The following is a 13615-nucleotide window of genomic DNA, read 5'->3' as shown; positions in this document are numbered from 1 at the left end:
CTGGAGCCTTGTTTACACTAGAGTCCTTTGTTAACAATTGGACATAAAGGTCTTTGATTCTGGGGAGCCCTTCTCTGACTCATTATTAGCCCACACTTTGTGTCTGGCTGGAAGTGTTTCCCTCATTCAGCATTTCGCAATCTTCCCCATTCCTTGTGCCTCAGAATCAAATGACTCTTCATGGTGAAAAACAAAGTCTTGGCCTAGAGTAGTAAGATGACCAATCCCTAAACAAGGCAAACTGCAGAGGATTCTCCCATCTTCACTATGAAGCGTACTGATTTTTTTGTTTGTGAACAATTTGTTTTTGGAGAAAGTATTCTTCAAAATTTGTTTTCAGTATAGGCAAACAATCAATTATAGTTTGTGGTTCCCCTTCTTAATTAATAAGGTTATGAAACATTTGAAAGCAACTGAGGCTCAGCACAGCGTCACAGAGAAGGTACTGAGTCACCATGTGAGTATCCCATCTAGGTGCTCATTGGACCATTGACTTTTCTTGTCTGTCACCTCTTCTTAGTCTATGACCTTGTAATCATATATACCCACAGGGTTGATGCAAAATGTAAAGTGTATAAAATAACTTGTTAGAGTGTAAATCCCCTTTTAAAAGCCTAAAGGGTTTGCAGTTATTATGTAAGAGAAGTTCAGAGTAACTTCTCTTAAAAATTGAAGTACAGTATTTTAGAGGGAGTGATTTGGTTAATATTGACTTCAACTAATGGAATTTTCAATAGCCAAATTGCAACATTTTTCTTACTTCTTACTTTACCTTTTTAAGGCCATCCCACTATATTGGAAAATTGTCTGTCCCCAACCATGGACTTAAAAACTGAACTGAGTTTGAGTGAGTTGTTTCTCCTTCAGTGAATTGTGAGCACTGTGTTTTGAGCAATTTGTTCCTCTGGTTGGTTTCTACTCTGTCATTTATCCTCATCTACAGTCCTTTTACCATTGAAGGAAAAGCAATGAGGAATTTCCTTTGTTTCTGCTGAAGGTTTTTTTTTTTTTTTGATTGATTGTTTGTTTGTTTATTTTGTGGTACCTGGGATCAAACTTGGGACCTTGTGCTTGTGAGGCAGGCAGCAACACCACTGAGCTAAATCCCTTGCTCTGCTGAGTTTTTGATGAACATACACAAACTTTTTTCTTTTAAGAGGCAAGTATTTAATTTGGAAAAAAATGTAATGTATTTTGAAACTTGGTGACGGGCTCACCAGTTAAGAAAATTATAAATAAAGTTGAACTTTGGAGCCAAAATGATTGTTAGGGCTCATCCTTTTAATGATGAAAGTCTTAGCTTTATAATCTCATTTGGCAAAGATGAAATTGTAACCTGGGGAGATGCCCTACCAATCTTCATCCATAATTCTGAATTGAGTCCAAGACAGATTATGCTATCTGAAAATGATTTCTCATCCTTTCCTTCCAGTCTGTGACCTCTACCTCAAGAATTCAGTTTGGAAACATTGAACAACCCAAAACTGTTCAGAGAAGCATTCCTTTTTAAAAATTACAGTCATTAAGGTGTAACAGCATATGGGCTCAAGGGGTAGCCAAGATGCTCAGTGGTTTCTTGTTCATTAAAACTGAAATATTTATATGAGCAATAATAATAACAGCATATTTCTGAGTCTGTATGAAATTGAGCCCTGATGCAATTAGACAATATTGACAGCCCTATTGTAATTATGCAAATGACACCTAGTTCAGCTCTCCCTTTATCTTTCATTTTCTTGTGCATGGGTAAGAAGGGATCTAGAAAATCAGTAAATGCTAAGCAAGAGTATTTGGCTGTTTAGTTATGGGACAGAGTGGCCTGAAGCTTATTTCTTTCTGAGTTATTTTTTCACCCAAATTACGTGAGTCTCCTGGGTCGCACAGAAGGGCCCTGAAAATGTGTGTTGCTTTAGGAGTACAAGATGACGGAGCGTGTGACCGCCTCTCAGGTCCATTCTGAGTTCTTTCATTTCAGAGCCATGTGTTTGGGTCCCCCTTGATTAATACTTGCACTTTTTTCTTATCTTATGAACAGGTAATTTTAAATTGTTCTCCATAGGGGTGTGTTCTGTGTCTAGCTGCCTATCAGCCTTTCCATCTCAGTGCAGAAGTATTTGATTAGAGTATTTGAAGTAATAAAGATGTCAACAGTTGTGTCACCTTGATTGATGCTAATTATAAGCCTTTAGTGGTTCCTCTGCTTTGGCCACTGTCCCTGCAGATTGTGAGTTTTGTGGGTAAAATAGTGCCCTGCTGTCCAAAGGCTTAATCATAAATTCTAGTCTATCTTTCCTTAATGATTCTGCATGCAGTGGTGTCATCCTAGTAACATACATTATCTTCGTTAAAAGCAAGCAGTGACTTTCATAGTGGCGATTAATGCATATATAAAGTATTTCAAGAATCCTTCTTGGTATCACAGCAGAAGTTGTGATGATTGTACTTGTTGGGCTTTAAAATTAGCATCAGTATTACATATATTGTCTGAAAATAAGTGAATATTTTCATGCAGTCCCTATTTAGCATGTTAGTGTTGGAATCAGACCATAGCTATGTAAAAGGTAAAAAGACAGGCTTTGCACAGTGAAGATGCTGTCAGCGCGTAGCTTTCACACCAGTGAAACTCAAAGTGAGTTAAATTACATGGAGGCTTTCTTTGTTTTGAACAATTTCTTAATAGATTTGGGAGAATCACTCAATTTGAAATATCTATTGATTAAAATATCTCCTACACTGAGGTTTTTCTGACTGAATTTTCACAGAGTTAATATATGTTTAGTCTTTAATTTTCTCACTCAAGCCTGAGGATGGAGTTTTAAGTATGAGGAAAGGTAACAACTAGTAATATACACATTTCTGTGACATTCAAGATATGGGTAATTTGCTTATGTAAATATATACCCATGTGTACCACACACAATAGAACCTCTTTGAAATGCCATATCTTATCACAGAAAGGCTTCACATAAATTCAAAGGCTCCTCTGTTGTCCTATAAGAGTTACTGTATTTACCTTCACAGCATGGATCTCCTTGCACACAGTAGATATTTTAAAAGACTTTCAATGCTATTGAAAAGAGCACTAGCCATGTAAGAATAGTTTTGAACTAATATTAGTGTGCACCTGTTTTCTCCTGTTCATTTTATTTTATGCTTACAAATCAAGCTAGATGAGCATCAGTCTTTTTAATAAAATGTTAAAAGTTTTGTAATTACTGCTTTCCTCTAGATTTACATTGTCTTAATGACAATGCCATTTTTGAATGTTTTCTATTAGCTCTAATTCCTTATATCTAGACAGAACTGCTCTTTAACTTCTAGTAAGGAAAAGATACTTTATAGATTTTGAATCACACTCGTTTTCAAATAATGAAATGCCAGATTGCATTATAGGAAGACAGTTTCTTCCCAGTTGATGCTGGCTAAAGAGAGAAACTACAGAATTCCTCCAAAGCCAAATTCAGGAGAGTAGTCCACTGGAAATAGCTTTTAACATTTCTGGGGAGGCTCCAATTATATATAGTTCTGAGTGATAAAAACATCTAACTCCCTTTTTTAAAACATTTGTTAGGTTGTAGAGTGTTTATTAGAAGACTTCTAAATTTGTAAGCATTATATTGGAAAATCTTTAACATCTAATTAGCGTTTACAATAATGACTTACTGCAAGTATTTTATTTCACTATAACGTAGTTCAAGGTAGCTATTTGAATGTTAATTTTTATATGACCTGTTGTATTAACCAGTGATGATACTTGCTGAGCCAAATGTACAATTTTTACTAGAGTGAAAATGTGGAAACAAACACAGAGCAACATGCTAAATATAGGTGGGCCAGACAAGGGAATTGGAAAGCTTGGGGTGAACCAGGAGGACCAGGAGGAATTGAACTAGCACTGCATGGGCGAGAAAATTAGTAAAGGAACCTATGGAAATACCAGAAGTGATGTGTATGGTAATTAGTCCCCGTGAAGAGACAATACACAACCCTCCAATCTGTCTACTTATTCTCACCAATGTAGCAGTCCACTTCTTCTGGTTAGTGAATGTTATCACAAAAACCAGAGTGGAGACTCTTCAGTGGGTGCCAGTAATCAGTGGCTGCCACAGGAATCTCAGCATTGGATTGACATCGTGTTTAATTCTGTGAAGAGAATTGCAAGCTGCTTGATCAGAGGAAGTGTTAGGTGTGTTGCTTAGTCTCTCTTGCTATGTGATTATTTTCTTTTATAGGTTTGATAAATTAACATTGGCTCATGCATTCAATAGGAATCTGTCTCTCTCTCTCGCTAAGGCCTTAGGGCTTCTGTTTAAAAATGCAGGTTAATTCTCAGGGGCTTTCCAAAGTATTTCTGCATCATACTACTAATTAAGATAAGGTTATCATTTTAAGTTATACCAGGAATGCAATTAGAGCTTCCAGTGAGAACGGTAGCAATCAATTTTATACAAATTATTCAGACCTGGTAAGGTAGAATACAGTTTTAATAGAACAAGTGAACATACTGTGATTTATTAGATATAGTGTGATTTCAAAAGACACCTGAACACAGCATCTGTAACCCATTGCGTAGCCCAAGTTACTGGAAATCCAGTTCGTCGAGGGAGGTTTAATAATATGCCTTCCATTTTCCATTGTTTGGTGACTGTTATGTGGGATTTGAGAGGGATTTTTGTTTTTAGATTTGAATGGTGTTAGACATGAAAAAGTCATCTGTGGAATACAAAGTACAGATCAGCAGGCCCTCTCCTTCGTCTACACAGATGCACACGGCAGACCAGCCTGCCAGTCTCGGCTGCCTTTTGGTTTTGTTTCCTGTAGTCCTCAGAGTCCAGAAGACCAGCTGACAGTGTAATTAACTAATTTTTCTGTACTGTCCATCTCTCCTAAGAGTATTGGGTGTTGGGTAAGAAGCTTCCACATCTTATCCACCAACTGTCTGTAATTACTTATTCATCGAATGGATACCTGTTTTCTAAGAATGACTGTGGACTGCAAGGTTGAATAGCTCCTGAGGAAGTTGTGTATCTTTCCCTCCTAAGATCACTGCAGGTCATCCAGAGAGCTCCATTAGGGCATATAAATAAATTATAGCTCTTCTGGGCTTTCTTTCCTAAGACATCTTCAAAACACCTTTACTATTCCCTAGTTAGCTTTCATTTTCATTTGACATATCAGCTATCCCACATTTTTTCTTTGTGCCTTTTTTCTCAAATTGCAGTTGTTCATTTGATGTGTATGTACTGAGCCTTCACTGTGTACCATGCATTGTGCTAGGGTTGGGGCACATGGTGATGAAAAAGAAGACATGGTGCTAGTCTCTGCCACGGAAGCTTGCTTCTTCTACTTCTGCCATTAGGTGTGGACCATCCCTCTGAGCATGTGTGACCTCAGTGGAGAAGATAGATACCCTCCGTTTCATTGCTTCCATCCTCTCCTCCGTCTCTACTGCTGTCCACATCTGGAGGGTTCACTTTTGCCTCTATCTCCTCCATAAAATTACCCTGATTAATATTCAGTTACTCAGTTATTTACCCTTCCTCTCTCTTCATCTCAGTCTTTCTTATTGGTCACTTTCTTCCCGTCAATCAGCAAACATGCTCAAACTTGATATTCAACCCATCCATGAATAATAAGTAAAACTCTATTGTCTTACATCTGTTCTTCATTCAAGCATCTTAGTTGCTAGCTTCTTGAATGTGTCTCTGCATAGGTTCCTTCTTTTCTTCCTCATTTTATCCCAGAAGTCTAGATTTGGGACTTCAAATCCACAAACCAGTGAACACCAGTGGCTGAGGTCTAGCATTCCCTCCACCTGACCTCTTCATCGTACTGGGAATTGTCGCCTCTTTTTTATGTCTGGAATGTAGCTGCTTGCTTGAATCTGTGATGTCATTCCCTCTTGACTTTCCTTCTAACTCTGATCCTTAGTATCTTGGCTGAGTTGTCCTTCTTTGTCAACCCTTTAGTGATAGTATCTCTGGGTGTTTCAACTTTAGTTTCCTTTATTTTAGTTACTTGATGTGGAACCTTCTCAAAAGAAGATGCTTCAGAGATGGACTGGAAATGCCTTGATATTATTTACCACGAAAATGATGTAGCTATGGGTATGTACATTTTTCTCAGGAAATTGTGTGTAGCCTTTATGTGATTTTCAAATCATGCCAAGGACCACATCTTGGTTATAACCTCCATGACACCTTCTATTTCCATGGCATCCACTGCCAACTCACTCCCCATCCTGTGCTGTGTTCTTGCTCAGGTCAACTGACACATTGTTCTTGACCCAGGTTCTTGGAGGATCTGTCTGTGTCTTTTCCTTCTATAATCAGTTATATACCAACTTCTTCCAAAAATGGGATTCACACACTAATTGGCTTATCACTATTTTATCTTAGATTCCTGACGTCTATTTCTTGTCATCCTGCTCTAACCTGCATAATATATCCAGAAATACGTGTGGATATATGATAAGAGCTTCAACTTGCTCATATCACTCTCCAACTTAATTTTCTTCAATACATTCTTTCTCTTCTCCCAACAAGGTTAAATTCCAAGTGAGAAATCACTTGGTTTGTGAAAGCCTTCAAAAGGATTCCTCGTACTTATATCATTCTCCCTTGATTTATCAGCAATGTGGACACTTTTCAGACTCCAGTTGAACGATGTTGCTGTTTTCTCACTCTGGAAGAAGCCCTCTCTCTTACACAGAGATGACTCCTAAATCTCTTCCAGGGCCCAGCTTGCCCACTTGGCTGTCAGTGAAGTTCTCCCTGGCCTCAAGGAGAGGCTAGCTAATCTCTGCTTTCATCCTGAACCTGTTGTTGCCCTGAGGACCACTCTGCATCTTAGCTTTGTTCTTCTGAACTGCCTGCCTTACTGTGTGAGAAGTCATGGAGTCAGATGCAACTTTCTTATCTGAACATCTTCAAGGTCAGTGCTTCAGGAACTGCTTTTTGGGGACACATCGTCCTAACTTCACCTGGGTCAAACAAACAAATCAGCCTCTTTAGATTCCTTTTTGAGTGGCCTTCCAGTGCTGAGGTTAAAACCTTGAATTTCCCAGTATGGTACATCTTACACTAATATATGTCACACATACTCTGTGTGGTAGTGTATGTTACCTGCTAGGATCTATTTGTAATGTACGTTTCCAGCCTGGATCTATTTGAAGCAAGATGAGCACCATGTAGAGGCGTATTATGTATTTCCTGTGATATATTTTTTAAAGGAATGTAATTTCTGAGTACAATGGCAAATGCTTCAAGATAGTTGATGTATGACTTCCTTTAAATTTTCAGGGCTGAGTTGGTTCTGTATTTTGAAACTTGCCATCAACTTTGCATATTGTGCAAGGGGAGATCTCCATTCCCCTCCTCCTTGGTTCTTTTTCTCTTTGCTTATGGCTAAGACAACATCAGACCATAGCAATTGATATCTCTGGGCCTTAAATTTCATAGTGTCATACTTTAATAAAAATGATGGATCTTTCTCTCTCAGAGAGCTTGTTAGATATGTTAGGTAATTTATTAACAAGACCTGTCCTAAGGAAATATATTTTTTCTCCTATCACTATCTTAGTAGCATTTTTTGGTAGTGAGAAAACTGGGTCACAGAGAAGCTAAATTACTTTCCATGAGTTTATGTCAGAGACCCATAAGTGTGATATCATTAAAAGTTATGGCAAATTTCTTCTAGAAAAAAGAATCTTATTAATGCGTATCAGTACCTGAACCTTAAGACAATCAGGTAAATAGTTTTATCTAGCTCCACTATCCAACCATGAATCCAGGACAAAGGTTATCTTGTCACCCTCCCTTCTTTTGCTCGATATATTTAATGTAGAGAGAGATGAGGAGGATTCTTATCCAGATTTTCTATGAAAATGTTTGAAAAATAATTCAAATATAAGTTAGACTAGAAAGACTGAATTTTCTTTTTAAAAGCTTCATCTTTCTTTCTGAATGTTCTTAAAATACGAAAGGAACTACTTCTTAGACGGCGTTATGTAAATTGAGGTTTGGACATTCTAGGTTTTTGTTGTTGCTGTTGTTGTTTTTACCTTTTTGGAATACTAAAGTCTTTATTTCTGTTTTTTCAGTCCCTTCATATTTGGATTTGAATAGAGAATTTAAATCTAAGCCACTCTCTCTCTTACCTGGAACTTTTATCTTAAACCTCCTTTCACCCTAGGAAGAATCCTGTTGCAAATCATCACATCACAGTTGTGCTGCTGTCCCTTGTTGCCAACAACTCTGTCTTGCGAGTGGACGTTTTACTCTGAGACTATTTTGACTTATCTTGCATGGAGCTGCCCCATGTGTATTCTATCTTGTAAAAGCCTAGTTTTCCAAAGGCTGTAAGGCTAAAAAAGATGGACTTTTCTGTTTCCTGGAAGGAATTTTGAAAGCTTAAACCATGATTTCCTGGAATATATGATATGTGGGAGATCCCAAGCCTTCTGACCACAACCGTGAAGTGCCTGCAAATCACTGAGTGTCGTGTGCTATAATTGAAAGTGTGTTTTATGATCACTAATCCTTTCCTTGCAAGGACTGATTGGCACGTTGAAGAGGCTAAGGAACATGGACTCATGGGCTAACTGCTTTTAACATTGCTGCATTATAAGCCAGGTAAATCAAGGGCTCTCTGCTTCTGCCTTGAAAATTGGGCCTGTTGTCTGGATTCCAGTGACTGTTCTCCTGTTCCACTCTGATTCTTGAATACAGCATCTGGTACTCCTGGGTTTCTTCTCATAGCTCTCCTGAAAAATTCTACTCTGTCTTTGTGATGCTCCAGTCAAGGTACAAATGGCCATTCAATGCCTGTTTGTTGAATCACAGAATGGACCTTGTATACTGTACATCAGCTGTCTGTTTTTCTGCCCATTCCGTGTCCTGATTCAGCAATGACAACCCCAGCAGACTGAAGCCTGATGCTGTAAGCATTATCTTTGCAAGATTATTTTCATTGGAGTCTCATTCTTATAAATCAGCCCAAATGTCCTAACACGTGGTGCCACATTAATTATTTGAAGACATTTAAACAATGTTACTAGTCCGTGGACATAACGATAATGCTTACCGTAATGTCTTGGCTATAAGATGGACTACTAAGAGTTAAGCTGAATAAATCTCCATAAAATGAATATGATTTTTTTATTAGTACCAGTTAACCAAAATTTTTCTGTAAATATCTGACTCAAGAAATTTCAGAGGCCCTAAATACTAATCAAGGTGGTCTCTATGAAAAAATCTGAGCGGCGGGACTGGAAAGTAGTTATAATTTGCTAATCAGAAACATAATCAGTGTTTTAGCTCCTCTTTTGGAAAAGGATGTATGAATATAAACAGAATAGTGACTAAAAAGTATAGAAAGGAAAATCGCAAACACAAATGTTGTTGATCCTCGTGTAACACTCTTGTGGAACAGAAGTCTTAAATAAAGGATTTGAACATTTGCAACAAGACTGCTGATAAATGGAGCATCTATTGTATTCTAGGTATGCACTAAAAACTTACCTGTACTGTTCTCATAAATCTTCAGCCTTCAGTGGTACTGTTGCATTTTGAAGCACCTGCATTGTACAGATCAAGGAAATTAAGTTAAACTGCTTATTACCCAAGGGTTCAGTTATAGAGATGAGTTTTCAACCTAAGTTCTAGGGTTTCAAAAACCTCTGTCTCACAAATAGTGCTATTTGACTTTCTTATAACAAGACTGTTTTCCAGATAAGAGACTTAAGGTCTCCTTATCCACATATGTGATTAAGACAACCAAGTCATAGAAGATCTCATCATGTCACAAAACCCTTATATTCCCACCTCAGCCCCCTGGAAGCCATTAGTCTGCTTTTTGTTTCTATCTACATTTTTATGTAAGGCTCACCAACCTGTAGTGACACTTTGTCTGGGGTGAAAATAAGCATTGATCTGCTTGAAAAAAAAATCTAGTTGAACTGAAAGTTGGCTATCTTATTACAAATTAATAGATCAACATTCTGATTAGAATGTGGCTTTCTATATTTGGTTAGTAAGAAAGTTGATTGGCACACTAAGTACAGGTATCTGGCTCCTTGGAAATGCTCTTTATAAATTAAAATGTTATCGGCATGTTGCTGTATTTGTAGGAGTGAGTAATATGAATCTGGGTATAAAAATATGACCATTACACTACAATGGCTTCTTTAAATATGATTCAAATTTATATTGATAAAAAAATAGTATGACTAAAAGCAAAAGCACATCAAAGCAAATAGCTAAAGATCACATTGAGTTTCAGAATGTTGTTTGTCTCAGTGTTTCAAACAGAATTTGCTCAGCCAGCCTGCATGTATTAAACATCTTTACCGGGCTAGAAAGTGGACGCACTCATGGGATGTGTGGCAGAACTTAGAACACTCATCTGTGAACAAGTGCAATGTGTCTGAAAGATAAGAGATGTGGCAAATGGAATTATGAAAGAAAGAGGGAGCACCCCCTGTACCCCCCAAATAAGGAAGCCACCGTGAGAATGGTATGAGAACACACAAGTGAACGAGGCGGGGTCTCCTAGTAGTTTCTGTGACATGTACTACAAAGAGCACCATTTCACTTCTGGCTCTCTATAAATACACAAATATGCTATTCTCTCTATGCTTTTCTCTCATGTGTTCTCACTTACGTCTCCATGGATCCTTTCCATTGGCCTTTAAACTTTATTATAGCACTGGGCCTATAGCTCACTGGTAGTGTGGTTGCCTAGCACGCATTCCATTCCCAGCACCACAAGCAACAACGACAAACACTGTGCCAGTGAGAGTGGAGTGTTGGTTTGATTGGCTTTGGATTGGTGGAGCTCACTTCTGAGTGTGTCGTGGAGGCATGAACTTGGGGTCTATGTATAGTCCCCTACTCTGCTTCCCAGTCACCAGGAACTAAGCAGCTTTGCTCCACTGTGCCTTTCTGTACCAAGATGTTCTTGCCTTGGTGCGAGGTGACCGTAGACTAAATATTCCAGATCATTAACTAAATCAAACTTTGCTTTAAATTGTAGGTGTCAGGTATTGTGTCTCATGGATGGGAAAACTGATTCATAAAGACTTTTGGTAACTGAGAAATGGAATCATTGCTATGAGTGTACCTGGACATGTAGTTTAGAAGCCTTTGGAACTAGTTTCTGGGAGGAGTTTGGAAAGGTTTGGAAATGCAAGCTAGAGAATCCCAAGAATGCTTTAAGAAGAACTTGATAGGTGATTCTGGCCAGAGCTCAAAAGACCAGGATGTTGAAAGGAATGTGAATAGTAAGGCCGAAGCTTAGGAGGTTTCAATTAGGAGGGAGGACTTCTTTGACGGTTGGACTAGAAGCCATTTGTGTTACAGTCTGGAAAAAATCTGTTCACATGTTGCCGATGTCCTGAGACTTTGCAGGAAATTTATGTTAAGGCAGTGGACTATTTTATCTGATGGAAGAAATTGCAAGACATCCCAGCATTCAGGCCGTAGCATGGGTACTGCTGGCTGGTTCTAGGCAGATTTATAATGAAGATCAGAGGCAAAAGACAGATTAGAAAAAAATAAGAAAAGCTTAAATTTTAGTCCAGAGGAACCATATGTAAAGTTGTGGCAAAATGAGATGTGGTTGCTGAAGCGACTATTACAATTGAAAAGAAAGCAAGTACTTTGTACAGGAACAGAAAGAAAGACACCTTGAAGTACCTCATGAATCAGCAAGACCCCAGCTGTGGCAAATTCAAGGGTGCAAAAGTATAACTCATTTCTTTCACTGACAGCAGGCTTTGGCATTGTACACAAATGCAAGAGTTGTTAGGTCAGGGAGATGGCTTGTTTGCTTGTTTGTGTGTTTGTTATGCAGTACTGGGAATTGAACTGAGGGCCATCGCACTGAGCTACACCACCAGCCTTTATTTTTATTTTGAGACAGAGTCTCACCATATGTCCAACTTGCCTGTGCTGGGCTCCAACTTATGATCCTCCTGCCTAAGCCTCCCAGAGTGCTGGGATTGCAGGTATGCACCTCTGTATCTGGAAAAATGCTCATTTTAAGAGGCTAACCTGATCTCCCCTTAGCTTCATATCTTCGCATGGTTTCTTATTCCTCTTAGAATAATAGTTTAAGTTCTTTTTATGGTCTACTAGGCTTACTATCTGAGGACCCCAAAGCCCATCTCCCGTCTCATACCCTTGCTCCCTTTTCTTTAACTATGCCTCTCGACTCTCTGCTACTTACGCATATCCTCCTCTGCACCACCAGAGGACCGCTGTACGCACAGCTCACCATGCGGGAAAGCTCTTCCTGCCTCCCTCTGCTCCATCTACTAGTAAATTCTTATGCATCCCTTAAACCTCGTCTCGGAACTCACTTATTCAGGAGAGCCTTCCCTAATCTTATAGTCTACTTCAGATAACTGTGTTACAATCTCCATACACTGTATTCTGCTTCAGAGTATGCCCATCGATTTTCAGTTAGAGTTTAAAAGAGTGCTATCATACTCAGTGATTTTCTAGAAGCACTCACAGTGTTCAAAAAATAAATCTATACTGATGGTCACAACTTATTCCAGTAGAAAGATACAGATTCAAGGCAGAAAAAGAAAGTGCGAGCAGGTTGGAGTTGGGGAACTAGCACAGGCTTCCAGGTATCTTCTCCAGTGGAGTTGCTGGGACAGTACTTACTTGTCTCATCCAATCAAGGAAACTCACCTGATTTTCAGGTGCTAGGTGCTACTGGAGGCCAGGGAGGAAGGCATGGAGCATCTTAGCTCCTCAGTCTCCACTGTCCAGAGATGAAACTGGCCCAGTGTGACCCAAAGCCTCAGATATGTGGGAACAGCCATCACTGCAAATTACATTATTGGTGTGAACTCTTCTGAAGAGGTATAAGGTCTCAGGCATTAAAAAGATCCTTTATCTTTGCCCAGAGCTCAGAGGTCATCTTGGAGGACCCACGCCAAGAGCAGTCCTGCAACCTTGGAATGTGCAGGGTTTGAGCGGCCAAGGCTTGCTGCACTAACTCTTTGCTGCACTAACTCTTTGCTGCACATGTTTCAACAGTGCCATTTACTTGATGAATGTCTCTTTTCTTGCGGAAGACATGAGAACAGTGCTTGCAACTGTTTCTGCTCAGCATGATATTCAGAGTCCTTAACGTGGTTACTGACAGACAGGAGGTGCTCTGTATTTGTTGAGTGAATGAATAAAGGAATAATATCTACTTTCTGTTGTCATTATTTCCTTTCATAATATACCATAGTCTGTCTTTCTGCCCATCCCCATTACTTTCGTGAGTTTTTTTCCTAATTATGGACCTTGATATGTGACTGAAACCTAAAGTTATTTTGTGCTACTGAATAATATGTAGTAAGTACCTAAAATATTATATTCCTCTAACTTTCAATTATATTCTTATACCTCCAGGTATTATACTATCCCAATTTAAATACTTTTTAATTTGCAAGTGTTTTTCACAGTTATAGTTGAAATACATGTAGTCCATATGTCAAATTATGTGATACCCATTTCTATTATCAAAAAGTCATTTGTAAAAGAGTGGGATGTTGACTCGGCACCTGCCATAAGACTTTCAGTAAGGAAATTAACTTTGAAACATGACTTTA

General features: G+C 38.7%; 1 long non-coding RNA gene across 14 annotated transcripts in view; it reads left to right on the top strand.

Annotated features, from left to right (window-relative positions):
- LOC104861479 overlaps nt 1-13615 on the top strand; it is a 427158-nt gene that overhangs the window by 361145 nt on the left and 52398 nt on the right. For 10 of the 14 annotated variants that reach the window (XR_004516502.1, XR_004516512.1, XR_004516500.1 and 7 more), the window contains 3 exons: nt 6015-6107; nt 6736-6933; nt 8194-9472. The exons of 1 other annotated variant lie outside the window; for it this stretch is intronic. This is a non-coding gene — a long non-coding RNA (uncharacterized LOC104861479). Of the gene's footprint in view, nt 1-391; nt 885-6014; nt 6108-6735; nt 6934-8193; nt 9473-12919; nt 13261-13615 lie in introns of those variants that run through there. 3 more of the 14 variants (XR_004516503.1, XR_004516501.1, XR_004516505.1) reach the window with 3 other exon arrangements.

This window comes from Fukomys damarensis, unplaced genomic scaffold (genome assembly GCF_012274545.1).
Source record: "Fukomys damarensis isolate Sample0158 unplaced genomic scaffold, DMR_v1.0_HiC HiC_scaffold_10, whole genome shotgun sequence".
In the NCBI taxonomy this organism is placed as follows: Eukaryota; Metazoa; Chordata; class Mammalia; order Rodentia; family Bathyergidae; genus Fukomys; species Fukomys damarensis.
Note: the sequence above shows the minus strand (reverse complement) of the source record. Positions and strands in the feature narration are given on the sequence as shown.